At 44.1% G+C, this 14,158-nt stretch overlaps 1 pseudogene; it reads right to left on the bottom strand.

Moving 5' to 3' along the window:
* Positions 1–10,176: 10,176 nt before the first annotated feature.
* Positions 10,177–13,856, bottom strand: LOC140726024 (uncharacterized; annotated as a pseudogene).
* Between the last annotated feature and the right edge of the window lie 302 nt (positions 13,857–14,158).

Raw genomic sequence — 14,158 nt, 5'->3', positions numbered from 1 at the left:
CCCTCTGCATCTCAAATTCCTGGATTTTCTCCCCATTTAGAAAATAGTCCTCATATTTATTTTTACTACCAAGGTGCATGACCATGCATTTTCCAACACTATATTTCATTTGCCACTTTCTTGCCCATTCTCCTAATCTGTCTAAGTCCTTCTGCATCCTACCTGTTTCCTCAGCACTACCTGCTGCTCCACCAATCTTCGTATCATCTGCAAACTTGGCAACAAAGCCATCTATACAATCACCTAAATCATTTATATACAGCATAAAAAGAAGTGGTCCCAACACCGACCCCTGCGGAACACCACTGGTCACTGGCAGCCAACCAGAAAAGGATCCTTTTATTCCCACTCGCTGCCTCCTACCAATAGGCCAATGCTCTAACCATGTTAGTAACTTCCCTGTAATACCATGGGCTCTTAACTGGTAAGCTGCCTCATGTGTGGCATCTTGTCAAAGGCCTTCTGAAAGTCCAAATATACAACATCCACTACATCCACTTTATCTATCCTACTTGTAATCTCCTCAAAGAATTCCAACAGGTTCATCAGACAGGATTTTCCCTGAAGGAAACCATGCTGACTTTGTACTATCTTGTCCTGTGTCACCAAGTATTCCATCACCTCGTCCTTAACAATTGACTCCAACATCTTCCCAACCACTGAGGTCAGGCTAACTGGTCTATAATTTCCTTTCTGCTGCCTTCCTTCTGTCTTACAGAGTGGAGTGACATTCTCTACTGTTACCTCTTTCAGAACCCCAGGGTGCAGTTCCACTGGTCAGGGTGACTTATGTACCTTTAGGTCTTTCAGCCTTTTGAGCTCCTTCTCGCTTGTAACACTAACTTCACCTCACTTCTCTTCCTTCACACACTACAGCATCAGGTATACTGCTTGTGTCTTCCACAGTAAAGACTAATGCAAAATACTCATTTAGTTCATCAGCCATCTCCTTGTCACCTGTTATTATTTCTCCTGCATCATTTTCTAGTGGTCCTACATCCACTCTCATTTCTATTTTATTTTTAACATACACTTTAATATTATTTGCTAATTTGCTTTCATATTTCATCTTTTCCCTTCTAATGATTTTTTCAGTTGCTCTCTGTAGGTTTTTAATAACTTCCCAATCCTCTATCTTCCTACTCATTTTTGCTTTGTTCTATGCCCTTTATTTTGGTTTTACAATAGTTTTGACTTCTCTTGTCAGCCATGTTTGTACTATTTTACCATTTGAGCATTTCTTCATTTTTGAAATACACATGTCCTGCACTTTCCCCTTTTTTCCAGAAACACATGCCATTGTTGCTCTGTTGACACCCCTGCCAGCAGCTCCTTCCAATTTACGTATTGTGATCACTGGTTCCTAAGGGTTCTTTTACTTTAAGCTCCCTAATCGCCTCTGGTTCATTACATAACATGCAACCCAGTATAGCTGATCCCCTAGTAGGCTCAACGGCTCTAAAAAGCTATCTCTTAGGCATTCAACAAATTCAATTTTTTGAGGCCCATTACCAACCTGATTTTCCCAATCGATCTGCATGTTAAAATCTCCCATGACTACCATAACATTGCCCTTTTGACTTGCCTTTTCTATTTCCTGTTGTAACCTGTGATCCACCTCCCAGCCACCATTGGGAGGCCTATAATATAACTGCCATCAACGTCCTTTTACCCTTGCAGATTCTTATCTCGACCCACAAGGATTCAACATCTTCCGATCCTATGTCACGTCTTTCTACTGATTTGATGCCATTCTTTAACAGTAGAACCACAGCACCCCTCTGCCTACCTTCCAATCCCTCCGATATAACGTGTAACTTTGGACATTCAGCTCCCAACTACAACCATCCTTTAGCCACGATTCAGTGATGGTCACAACATCATACCTGGCAGTCTGTAATATTGCAACAAGACCATCCTGTACAACACACACAAAATGCTGGTGGAACACAGCAGGCCAGGCAGCATCTATAGGGAGAAGCGCTGTCGACATTTCGGGCCATGACCCTTCGTCAAGACTAACTAAAAGGAAAGATACTAAGAGATTTGAAAGTAGGAGGGGGAGGGGGAAATGCAAAATGATAGGAGAAGACCAGAGAGGGTGGGATGAAGCTAAGAGCTGGAAAGGTGATTGGCAAAAGTGATACAGAGCTGGAGAAGGGAAAGGATTATGGAACGGGAGGTCTAAAGAGAAAGAAAGGGGGAGGAGAGCACCAGAGGGAGATGAAGAACAGGCAGATTGATGGGCAGAGAGAAAAAAACAAACAACTAAATATTAAACATGAGGAAATCTGCAGATGCTGGAAATTCAAACAACACACACAAAATGCTGGTAGAACTCAGCAGGCTAGGCAGCATCTATAGGGAGAAGCGCAGTCGACGTTTCGGGCCGAGACCCTTCGTCAGGACTAAATATGTCAGGGATGGGGTAAGAAGGGGAGGAGGGGCATTAACGGAAGTTAGAGAAGTCAATGCTCATGCCATCAGGTTGGAGGCTACCCAGCCGGTATATAAGGTGTTGTTCCTCCATACTGAGTGTGGCTTCATCTTGACAGTAGAGGAGGCCATGGATAGACATACCATTCTGTGCATGTCCCTCACTATTGGCACAGTGGATCCCTTCAGTCATCATGGGTTTTAGCTGAATGTACTGTACAATCTTCTAAATGTTCATATTCTGAGCACAAGAATTAGATTTTCCTCTTTTTGACTAATTGTATGATACCAAGTATTTCAGGTGGAAATGATGATTCTGGTCCAACTTTATATCACAAACTCACTTTTAGCTTCAGAATAATACTTCTGCAATTGCCACCTTCAGACTGCCAAAGAATCCGACTGAGAGTCTTCAAACTCCTTCCAATGAAGTTTTTCAACAGTTAAGAAATTTGTTCAATCAGTTTAATCTAAACTGATACTGCAATAACCAGCTTCCTGAAATCCTTTCCAACATAGACATAAAGGTAACTCCATGAATGGGCAAAATCTCTTCCCTAATACAATTCAAAACAATACTATCCCAGTAGCTTTGAAGAGATAGCATTTGAAGTCCCATTCAGAATAGCTGGTGTTAAGAATGATGCTAACACTTGATTGATGTTCACTTAACAACATTTCCCCTGCAAATCTATATATCTAGTCATTAGATTTTATTGCCAGCTTTCTCTTGGTTTTCTGTAATTTTCTCTATCCTGGTATATTAAATCAGCAGAATTCATCACTTATTCATCACTGTCTTCATATCAGTCACCCTGAACTAACATCCATTATGTTCCAGCATTAGACATTTAACTTACCAAAGTATTAAATCCTGAGCAAATCTGCAGATGTTGGAAATGTTGCTTATTTGACAGTTCTAATTTATTTTTCAGCTGTTTGAGTGATGGCACCTTTTGTATGTTTCAGCTAAATTGCTTGTAATTGTGTTTTGTGCTGTAGCTTGGACAAAAATTGACATGATCCGATGCAGGCTTGATGACACTTTTTAATTTTCTTAGCTCCACCCTACTATCCCACCCAGAGTTGACAGTCAAAATTGGAAACAATGCAGAATTCTAGTCAATGCAACAAATAGGAGGATATTTCACTATTTCAAACTACTACATATTTGCCCATACCTGGTGGAAATCAAGCTGCTGCCTTCACTTGCTTTGCCAGCCCCCAAATCCCAACAACCCAGCACCTACCCCACACCCGACCTGCAGCAGAAGTTGAGCAGCCACATGGAGGAGATTTTATAAATGTAGATCAGAGTCAATGAATGAATCTACTATTAAGATACTTATTGTGAAGGTTGAGTTTCAGTGCCTTTTGTGGAACCAGAGGGAGTTCTATTGCTTATTGCCGTATTTGAAGAGATCAACATAGAGCTCTTCAATAGCTGCTGAGTAACATGCACATCTGGAAAATGATCCTACTGCATTTAAAATTTACAAATGGATTCGGGCAACTGAGCTGTGACACCAATTTATTTGTGCAAGCAAAGTAAAAGTACATTTAGAAAGTTAGAAAACATCTGCACTCAGCAGAAAAAAAATAATTTCTATGAGGACAACTTTTATTTGGTAATATTTTAACCACATTGATTTCCTTTGATAATATATAATAAATTGTCACCTTTGTTGTTAAAATTGTATTTGAAGTTATATAATTAACCAGCTCCTTGTAAAATATGCATCAGACATTGAAACAGAGCATTCGAAATGTCTTGCAAGTAATTTCATCAAAGATAAGAATTTGCTTATTGAAGGAAAATCTCGGAGGATATTTCAACAGCTTGTGCTTGGCTATGCAGAAAACTACTCCCCGTAATGGATGTTTAATACGAATCATTGATATTGACAAGGTAGGCTAGCAAGATAAATCAGTGTCCTTGGTAATCCCAATACTGCCACAGTCCACAATGAGATATTATGGTCTTACTTAAAAAGAGCAATTAAGTAAAGTTTAATAGATGCTCTAGTCACAAAAAGTGTCTCATACAAGAGTAACTGTCATTCAGGTTTCTATTAATGCACCCATCAACTAAGGGCTTTCACATCTTCAGAGCAATAATTTGTAATAGCAGGGATGTTTGTGCAAAAGCATCAAGCTCCCCATAAATATTTGCCCTTCTATCGATTGATGTTTTTTTCTAAACTTAAGAAATATAAAACTAGATTAAAAAGAGTCACATTGGGTATCAGTGGAATTCTCTGCAGCAGATCAGTCATTCCTCGAACTACGAACATAAACGTAAGTATTTGCATAAGCTAAACATGAAAAAGGAAGCTGGTAAAGAATGGAAACAAATAACCACTTTTTATTTTGCTCTCTGCACATTCCTGCAAAATCTCCAGAAATATAAATTTTGTTTTGATTAACAAAGATTTATGCAGCCTGAAAGGAAACAACTTTTGATAAAGCTATCCCGACCAATTCTCTCTTTAGTTCTCCCTTTTCATACAACACTTTGCAGTTCACAATTACATGGTGTCTGAAATAATTTCTCTCCTCTTTCTGCTCACTTTTTTCCTTCTCTTGCATTAGTTACTGACCCTCCTTTCAGTGTTAATAGTTTCTCATTTGTTTGTCATGAAACCATGCAAAATTTCAAAGACACTTGTCTCCGCCAGTGATTGCTTCAAAAGTCTCAACAGGTTCAGCATGTAAACAGATGTTCCAAACTTGTTACTCACACTCCACTGGCAATTTCCCAGCTGCCCTCAGCAGTGAGAATCCGATAACAGAGCACCAAAAGGGGAATCCTAAGCTCTTGTTGGTGGGAACTGCCTGTGGATCCTCTGGCAGGTTTGACCTGGTGCAGCGTTCCCAAGCCCATTAATTTTGATGAGGATATGACAGGAGGAATGGCAATAGTAAGGCAAGTTACATTAATCTTAATTATTTGTATCCCACAGAATCTAGAATAATAAAACAATTACTGCACAGAGAAAGGCCAGAAAACTAGGTTCCTACTAGCTCTCAAGGAGAGCAACTCACTGGCCCTTTCATTTTTTTCTCGTCATACATTCATCACCTCCCTCTGAAAGGTCACTCTGGAACCTGCCTCCATCTAGTAATACATTCCAGATACACTCTGCATAAAGAAGTGCCTTTTTTCTCATGTTACTCTTAATTCTCTTCCCCTTTATTTTATACCTATATGTCACACAAGTCAAGTCAAGTTTATTGTCATTTAGCTACATACATGTATACCAGCAAACGAGCCAAAATTTCTCTGGGCTAGGGTATAATGCACAGTATTATTGATAACACACATAAAACATACAATAACTTAGAAAAGTGAGAATTAAATCTACAAATGAATTATATATAAATAAACAAAGTGCATAAAGTAAATATTGTACAGTTCGAATGCAATATGGCATGGTGTTCAGAAGCCTAATGACCTGAGGGAAGTAGCTGTTTCTCATCCTGACCATCCTTGACTTTATGCAACAGAGTCTCCTGCCTGATGGTAGAAAGTCAAAGAGGATGCTGGATGGATGGATGGTGGAATCCTTAATAATACTAAGGACCCTGTGTATGCAGTGTGCCTTATAAATGTCCCCCAAGGATGGAAGGGAGGCCCCTGTGATCTTCTCGGCCATTCTCACAGCCCTTTATAGAACTTCCAGTCCGATGCTCTGCTGCTCCCATACCAAATAAAGACTCAGCTTATTAGAACGCTCTCAAAGGTGCTCGTGTAAAATTCAGTTAAGATGCGGTTGGGGTGGAAGCCTCGCTTACCTCAATCTCCTCAGGAAATGGAGGCACTGCTGTGCCTTTTTATTCAGGGAGGTCATGTTGAATGACCAGGTAATGTGATCTGAACTCCCAGGAACATGGTGCATTTAACTGTCCAGTCCACCGATCTGTTTATACCTTTCTGTAATTTATATTCCTCACAGTTCTGCCAAATTTAGAAATTATGGCTGGCACCCCCTAGAGGAGGTCATTAAAACAGATTCTTAAAAATGGCCCCAACACTGATCCCTAGGGAAAACCAAGACTTACTTTCCTCGAGTCTTGAAAACAATCATGGCCTCCTGTTATCTTTAATTTAGCCCCTGATTTTCTACCCATGATATCAATGTCCCTGTGCTTCAGTGTCACTAGCCTCTCTGTCCACAATGAACCATGGCAATGCCATTACCAGACAGCTCAGAAGCCAGTTTTGATACCGGCCTCTGCTTTCCACGTGACCTTACAACAAAGAATCGTCTCACACTTCAGTATAGAGAAGCTGCCTTTAAGGATTGACGTTGTAAGCAGCTTATTGAAACAATGTACAATGTTCCTCCAGAGCCATGGCGCAATACACGGTACACACAGTTACACACAGCACACTGCACATATCGTTACTATAGTGCATACTGTCACAAAATAATATTAGCACAAGTCCCTGACTTGCATGTCCTTAAGACTGATGGTGCATGAGATGTTGGCCTGAAGCCACATTCCTGCAAGAACAAGCATGCAGCAGTTCCTCATCTCTTGCAACATCAACCACAGATGAAGTCAATCCAACTTGTCGTCCAGGAAGCAAATACTGGAGAGCAGATCCAATGGGGGAGCCAGCCTGCAGGGGTCACTGCACAACCCAGCACAGATTCCCACGTGCCCACCATGCCTTTGTTCTCTCCCACACTGCACCGCCTCCTCCCCTGGGTGACTGTAACAGGTGAGACTGCAGCATGAGGGGCTGGTCCGTGCAACAACAGCTCTATCTCCAACGAACCAATGAACCGGATTTGCAGTATTTTGTACTACCAATGTCCAACAGGATCTTTTGCACACAAAATAATGTTTAAGACAAACATTTGCACCATTTGCTGGTCATGGAGAGGGTACTGCAACCAAGGGTAATGCAATCTTATCAGAAGTCTTTCTTTGTCTGGCCACACACACATCAGTCCTCATTAAGGGGTCAGTAATGGAAAGGGAGTAAAGCTTCAAGCCCCCGGGCATCAACATCCCAGGAGATATATCCTGGGCCCAACATATTGATGCAATCACAAAGAAGGCACATCAGAGGCTCTGCTTCATTAGGCTCTTGGAAAGATTTGGCATGTCACAGAAGACTGTTATGAATTTCTACCGATGTACTGTGGAAGACCTTCTGACTAGTTGCATCACAGTCTGATATGGAGGCTCGAATGTGCAGGATCACAAGAGACTGCAGAGAGTATGGACTAAGTCAGCTCCATCACGGGCATAACCCATCCCACCATCAAGGACATCTTCAAGAGGGGGGATCCCATCAATAAAAACCATCAACACCCAGAACATGCCCCCTTCTCATTACTACTGTCATGGAGGAGGTAGAGGAGACTGAAGCCCCACACTCAGCCTTTTAGGAACAGCTTCTTCCCTTCTGCTGTTGGATTTTTGAACTGTTCATGTACCCATGGACACTACCGCATTATTCCTCTTTTGCATTTTTTTTGTTACTTAGTCATTTTTGGTCTTGCACTATACTGCTAACACAAGACAACAAATTTCATGATATATGTCAGTGATAATAAAACTTCTTCTGATTCTGATTCTCAAAGAACAGTGATCTTCACCAAGCTTGCCATCACAGAAGGATTTCTTGGTTGGGGTGAGTGTGCCGGCAAGCTAACAGAGGGAGAGACAATGAACTCAACAGGTGTTGATGAGAGAGACTATAGGATCTGGAATGTCTTTAAACGTGTGGAACAGTCACCGCCAGTCCCACCAATGGTCCATGCTCAGTGTATCAGCTAGGTACTACACTGGGCTCTACACCTCAGCACTGAACGGACACAGCATGCGTCAGCACAGGCTGTCTCTTCACACTGAGTCAATGGCGTACCGTTACTGGAGTCATGCCAAGTTCCCCTCGTGGCAGCATGCGATAACAGTGAGGGTCAGGGTTCATCCCAGGTTCCATTCACAGCAGCACAGTCAATAACACATATGTATAAAGCTACAATCCCCTCCTTTACTGCTGATTCCATGAACTTTTTCTCTTTCCTTGGAACATATCCTCAGCACCGAGCAAGGTAACAGAGCGAACTCCAATGCCAAAAAGGATTTTAATGCTCAGTTTTTGTAGTAATACCGAGCAATAAATATTCTCCATCTTGACAAATTGTAGATTTCAAACTTTTCTTGCTGGTAATGAATGCTTCATTACTAGTGCATGACAATATCCCTACACTGCCTCTGATTCTGAATGTAATTTGTACAGCGGCATCTGTTATCTCACATGTGTATAATTATACTGTGAATCTATTTCTAATGTAAGGATGTCATCGCATATCGACAAAGTGATCTATTTAATTGTTGTTGATGGTTCGATTGCATTAAAGCAGGATCGAAGTCGACATCAGAATTAAACCATGCACTGAGGGGCAACAGCATTGTTTCACATGTTGTATTTTGACTGAAAATAAATAAAAGGTTTAACTGTTGAGATTGACATAAAAGTGCCCATGGCATCTTTTCTGAAGAAGGGATATATGTCTATTATCATTGATCAACATTCATCTTCAACAGCTCAACCACTATAACAGATGACCCTATTTTATTGCTATTTGTGAACAAATTGTCTGCTGCTTTTGTTACTGGGCAACATTGACTGATTTTCAAAAGGTAATTTATTGTCCTTAAAGCTCCTTTGGAAGCCTGGAGGACGGAAAAAGGACATTTTCAATTGAAGTTTATTACTTACTTTAACACAGCCCTGACTGCTCCATTGTAAAGTCAATGCTGAGTGACTCTATAACAATCAGTGCCCTATAGGTGAAATGGTGCACCTATCCCACACTCTCCCAGTCCTCTAGTTCGCCCTATTAAGATGATGCAGGGAACATTATTTGCTCTCTGGCTTGCAGTTCATAGAAGCAGTTAAACGATAGGCGATTTGCAGGGCCAAATGGGGCAACCCCAAAAACCTCAGCAGTCAGCATGCCAGATTGGAGATCATGGGTTTTTAGCTGTGGCAGCCTTCAGTCTCCTTCATGGTGTGATGTACATGTGAGCCATCATGGCATTGGAACCCAGGCCAGCAACATTCATTAGCAGAAAAGGACAGACTCTCCACCAATGCACAGCCTATGACAGGCCATGGGAACAAAGCACAAGGATGTAGGGAACAGGAACAGAAGTAGGCCAGTCAAGCCTTCTCCACCATTCAGTAGAGCCAAGGCTGACCCAATCTTGGCCTTGACAACAATACCTCACTCTCTCCTCATGTCCTTTGATTCCACTGAAATGTAAGTACCTGTCATTCTCTGCCTTATCTGACTCTGCCTCCGTGGCCTTGCCTTGCAAATCTCTATGAGAAAAGATATATCCATCTAAAATTGGCAACCACTTACTTTGAAAGAATGACCCAAATTCCAGATACCACTTCCACACCCACAGAGGGGAAACATTCTCTCTCCACCTACCCTTTTAATACACCTCAGAAACATATGCTTTTCTTAGCCACCTTTTATTCTGCTAAAATGCAATCAGTATAGGACCATCCTACTCAGTTCTTCTTCATAAATCAACCTCTTCATCTCCAGAACTTTCTCTCAGCCGATATGAAGGTAACCATATCCTATGTTAAATGGGCTAAAACACGTCCAGTACTCCAGTGCCCTGCAACCTTGCTTCAGAACATCCTTACTTTTATCTTCCAATAAAGGCCAACAACCCAGGCGACCCAACCAGGGTTGATCAGACCCTGACCTGTGCACTAACAGCAACCCACGGATCTGCCCTCTTTATCCAGAGCCATCTTGACACATTCTCTGCTGCATCTGTGGTGGTACAAATGGCTCTCCTTCTCTCTCCTGTGATTCCAAGTGCAGTGTATGCTTTTGCAGAGCGACTGGCCTGCAAAGCCACGACATCCAACCTCCATGGGCCAACACTTTGCTCTCCAGCCTCTTCTTTGGCAGTTGTTCTTCAGATCTTCATACTTGGTTCTTTTCCACCCATAGGCCTCCTCCAGGCATTCTTCCCACGGCACGGTAAGCTCAAGCATAAGAGCGTGCTTCGATAAGTCAGACCACAACACAATGTCGGTCCGCAATATAGTCTCTGTGATGTGGGGAGGGAACTGCAGCTGTTTTCCCAGGTCTGCTTTTAGCTTCCAGTCCTGCGCAGTGAAGAGCAACCCGGTTGCTTTCTGGTGTTCTGTTGGTCTTTCCCCCTCTTTGACAAAGCAGATGGTATTTTTGACCGGACTTGTTTTCCGGCAGATGTTAAGGGTTTTTGCAGATTGTCTCAGCAATTGTCTGGAGGACCTGGTCATGCTGCCACCGATAACGGCCATCGGCAAGAGCTCTGGGGCAGCAGCTCAGAATATGCTCTAGCGTACTGGTCTTCTCACAGAGGGGGCAAACCGGTCATTCTGCAAGGCCCCAGCAATGTAGGTTGGATGGCTAGGAAGGATGTCATAAACAGCCTGGATAAGGAACTTGATACGGTGTGGATCCACCTTCCAGTGATCATTCCACATGATCTTTTGCTCAATCACCTGCTCCCATTTGGTCCAAGCTCCTTGCTGTTTCATTACCACTGCTCTGCTGGTCCTCTCCTCCTCCACAGCTGCCCTTACCTCATTCTGGACCAGTTCTCATCACTCTTTCCCCTGTACCTTGTCAAAATGGGGGACTTCAAGGCTTCCAAGTTCAACTCTTCCATTGGCGACTGCCCCGCCAGCACTTTGTGGCACAGTCGCACCTCAGCTTCTTCCACTGCAGCCTCTGCTCTCAGTTCTCACTGCCACTCTTGCTCCGGGAACCTTTGGATCTGAAGATTCCCGCAACTGCAGCACCTCTCTTGCTCGCGAAACCTTGAACTCCGCCTCGGTGGATTTCAGGGGGGAGCCTCAGTTTGCAGTTATTCCCATACAGAGTGATGCTGCTGATGTTCCTTGGTAAACCCAGCCATCTTCGCAGGAACCGGCTGACTACCCTCTCTAATTCGGCAACAGTGGAAACTGGAAACTCATAGAGAAGCAGTGGCTAGAGGATTCTTGGTAGTATACCGTGCTGGTAAATCCATGTCTTAAACCGCCCTGGAAGGCCAGTCCTGTCAACCTCTTGCAACCATTGTTCAAACTCCCCACAGGTGTTTCTTATTGCTGCTTTATCTCTGAGTGTTGCATCAAACATCTGCCCAAGACCTTCAACAGGGTTCTCTGTGATGTAGGAATTGGAATGTCTTCAATAGAGAAACGAAATTTCTCCTGCACTCTCCCCTTCTTCAGCACTACAGATCTTGATTTTGCAGGCTTAAAGGACATCCTTGCCCACCTCATCAACCTTTCCAGCCCCTTAAGAATCACCTAGCACCAGGCACTGACTCGGTAGTGATAGTCAGATCATCCATGAAGGGGAGTATTGGTGGTTGGCGGATCCCAGATCTTGATTTCAACACTCTGGCTCTGCAGATTTTACCAGCATATTCACTGTCAGGCTGAAAAGGATGACTGAGATGGTGCAGCCTCTGATGATACCAATCTCCAGCCTGCACCAGTCTGATGTTATTGACCCTGTTGAGACTCTCAGGTAGAACTCATCGTAGTAGTCCTCTGATTCCTTCAGGAACATGGTGCCTCTTCAGAGCAAGTTCAACAACTTTGTGAGGGATTGATCCATAGGCATTGGCCAAATCCAACCACAAATCACTGTGATTGCATCCGTTAGTCTCACGAGACCATAGATCTGTGCCTGGAAAGCCTCTCTGCAGCGTGCAGGCCTGGGCAAGGTTGTATGGAAGACCAGCAGTTGCCCAAGCAGCAAGTCTCCCCTCTCTACGACATTGATGTTGTCCAAGGGAAGGGCAAGGGCTGATACAGCTTGGCACCAGTGTCGTCACAGGAGTTGCCAGAGCAAGGTTGAAGGCAACGTCTGACTGCCTTAGGGACTCCAGCTCCGGATTTGTCCTCAGGGTTTACTCCCAAAACCTTCCCTATAAGTGGGAATGGCCGCAAGGTAGCAGAGGTTTGAAATCAGAGTTTTCCCTCTCTTAGATGGACTGCCTTCCCAGGCTGATGAGCTCCATCTACCTGAAGCACTGGTTTTAAGGTACCAGGACCCACCTTCACCCCTTCTCCTGTCAGTAGAAACAGTTCTGCCAGGCTTAGAGGCTAAGCCACACGAGAAGACCAGGAGTTGGACTCAGTTGTCAGAGGCTATTTGAGGAGTATGCCATGAGGAGCACTTCTAGGTAGTGGGAGCTTGTCCCCACTACCACTCCTCAGCTTGACAAACTTGGAACGAACAAAACCAGTAAGTCACCCTTATTCTCTCTGGCCTCTCTCTGGAGCTGTGTGATGACTCCAGTGTGCTCCAAGCAGCCTGGTACCCTTGGAACACCACCCCTCTGGACGGAGGTGTCGATGTAGTTGTCCCTCAGGAAGTATTCTGTTAGGCGCTTTGCCACCACACTGAAGAAGATCTTCCCTTCAACACTCAGCAAGGATACTATCCTAAACTGGCCGATGTTCTCGGAGTTCTCTTCTTTTGGAATCCACCCTCCATTTGCATACTTGCATTGCTTGGGCACTTTGCCTCTCTTCCCAGACGACCTTGAGGATTCTCTATGGCTGCCGGAGAAGCCGGGGGCAGCGTCTGTAGATGTTGTAGGGGGTGCCACTCGGACCAGGCGCTGAGCCAGCTCTGGCTTTCCTGACTACTTGCTGAACCTCCTTGAAGAGAGGCTCTCGAAGGTAGAAAGCCTCTGTTGGCTCTGTGAGGGCGATGAGGGCCTCACAGTCTCCCAGTTCAACTTCTCTGTCCGGGTTACTGAAGGTGCTTCAAAGATGGTGGTCCATCTGTTCCTTTGTGCAGGACAGCTTTCTGCTTCTCTTCTGACCCAGCAGCTGTTTGGTGAACTGAAATGGGTTACTGGTAAATGCAGATCCTTTCTGTGCTCTTTGTCTCCTGTGCCTACAATGTTGCTCCACTCTTCTCAGAGTTATAAGCCTCTTCCTCAGCATCACACGCAGTTCTTCCAGTCGTGCCCTTTCCTCAGGGTTTGCCAGTTTATGTTGTTGCTTGAGTGTCTTGAGTTCTTTCCGGATGCTTCTCTTCCTCGGTACCAAATCTTTCTGCTGCCACAGTTATGATCATTGTTGTCATTATCTCCAATCTCCTCTCCACACCACCTTTGGCCACTGTTTCCAATGCTAGATCTACGTCCTCATCAAATCTTTGCCACACTGCTGTCTGGCAGGCTTTGGGCCACCTGATCCGCACGGTCTGAGATGTGATGTTGGGCTGCACAGCTTGTACCACACGGAGGCTCTGGGTACTGTGGGGTGCTTCCTGACCCTGCTCCTCCTCTGCCTCACCAGATCGGGAATCTGCGCATTGTGGTGCTCTCTGTTGCTCTTTACACTTCATCCTTGACCAGTGGATTTTCAAGCCTCTCTGGCTCTTACAGATTTTGCCACCGATGCACTCTATACTCGTCAGAGTTTGTCCATTACACCTGGCTGGTAGCCTTGTATCCGTCTGGTTGGGAAGCTCTTCCACCACCCCTCTCGGCTTCCCCGGGGGTATCTTTCCATTCCTTGTATCGACATGACACCCGACCTCCACGGGCCAACACTTTGCTCTCCAGCCTCTTCTTTGGCAGTTGTTCTTCTGTTCCAGTTAAACAATGGGGAGAGAGATGCTAGTAAATTTAATCTCCACTGAATACA

This window comes from Hemitrygon akajei, chromosome 4 (genome assembly GCF_048418815.1).
Source record: "Hemitrygon akajei chromosome 4, sHemAka1.3, whole genome shotgun sequence".
Classification (NCBI taxonomy): Eukaryota; Metazoa; Chordata; class Chondrichthyes; order Myliobatiformes; family Dasyatidae; genus Hemitrygon; species Hemitrygon akajei.
Note: the sequence above shows the minus strand (reverse complement) of the source record. Positions and strands in the feature narration are given on the sequence as shown.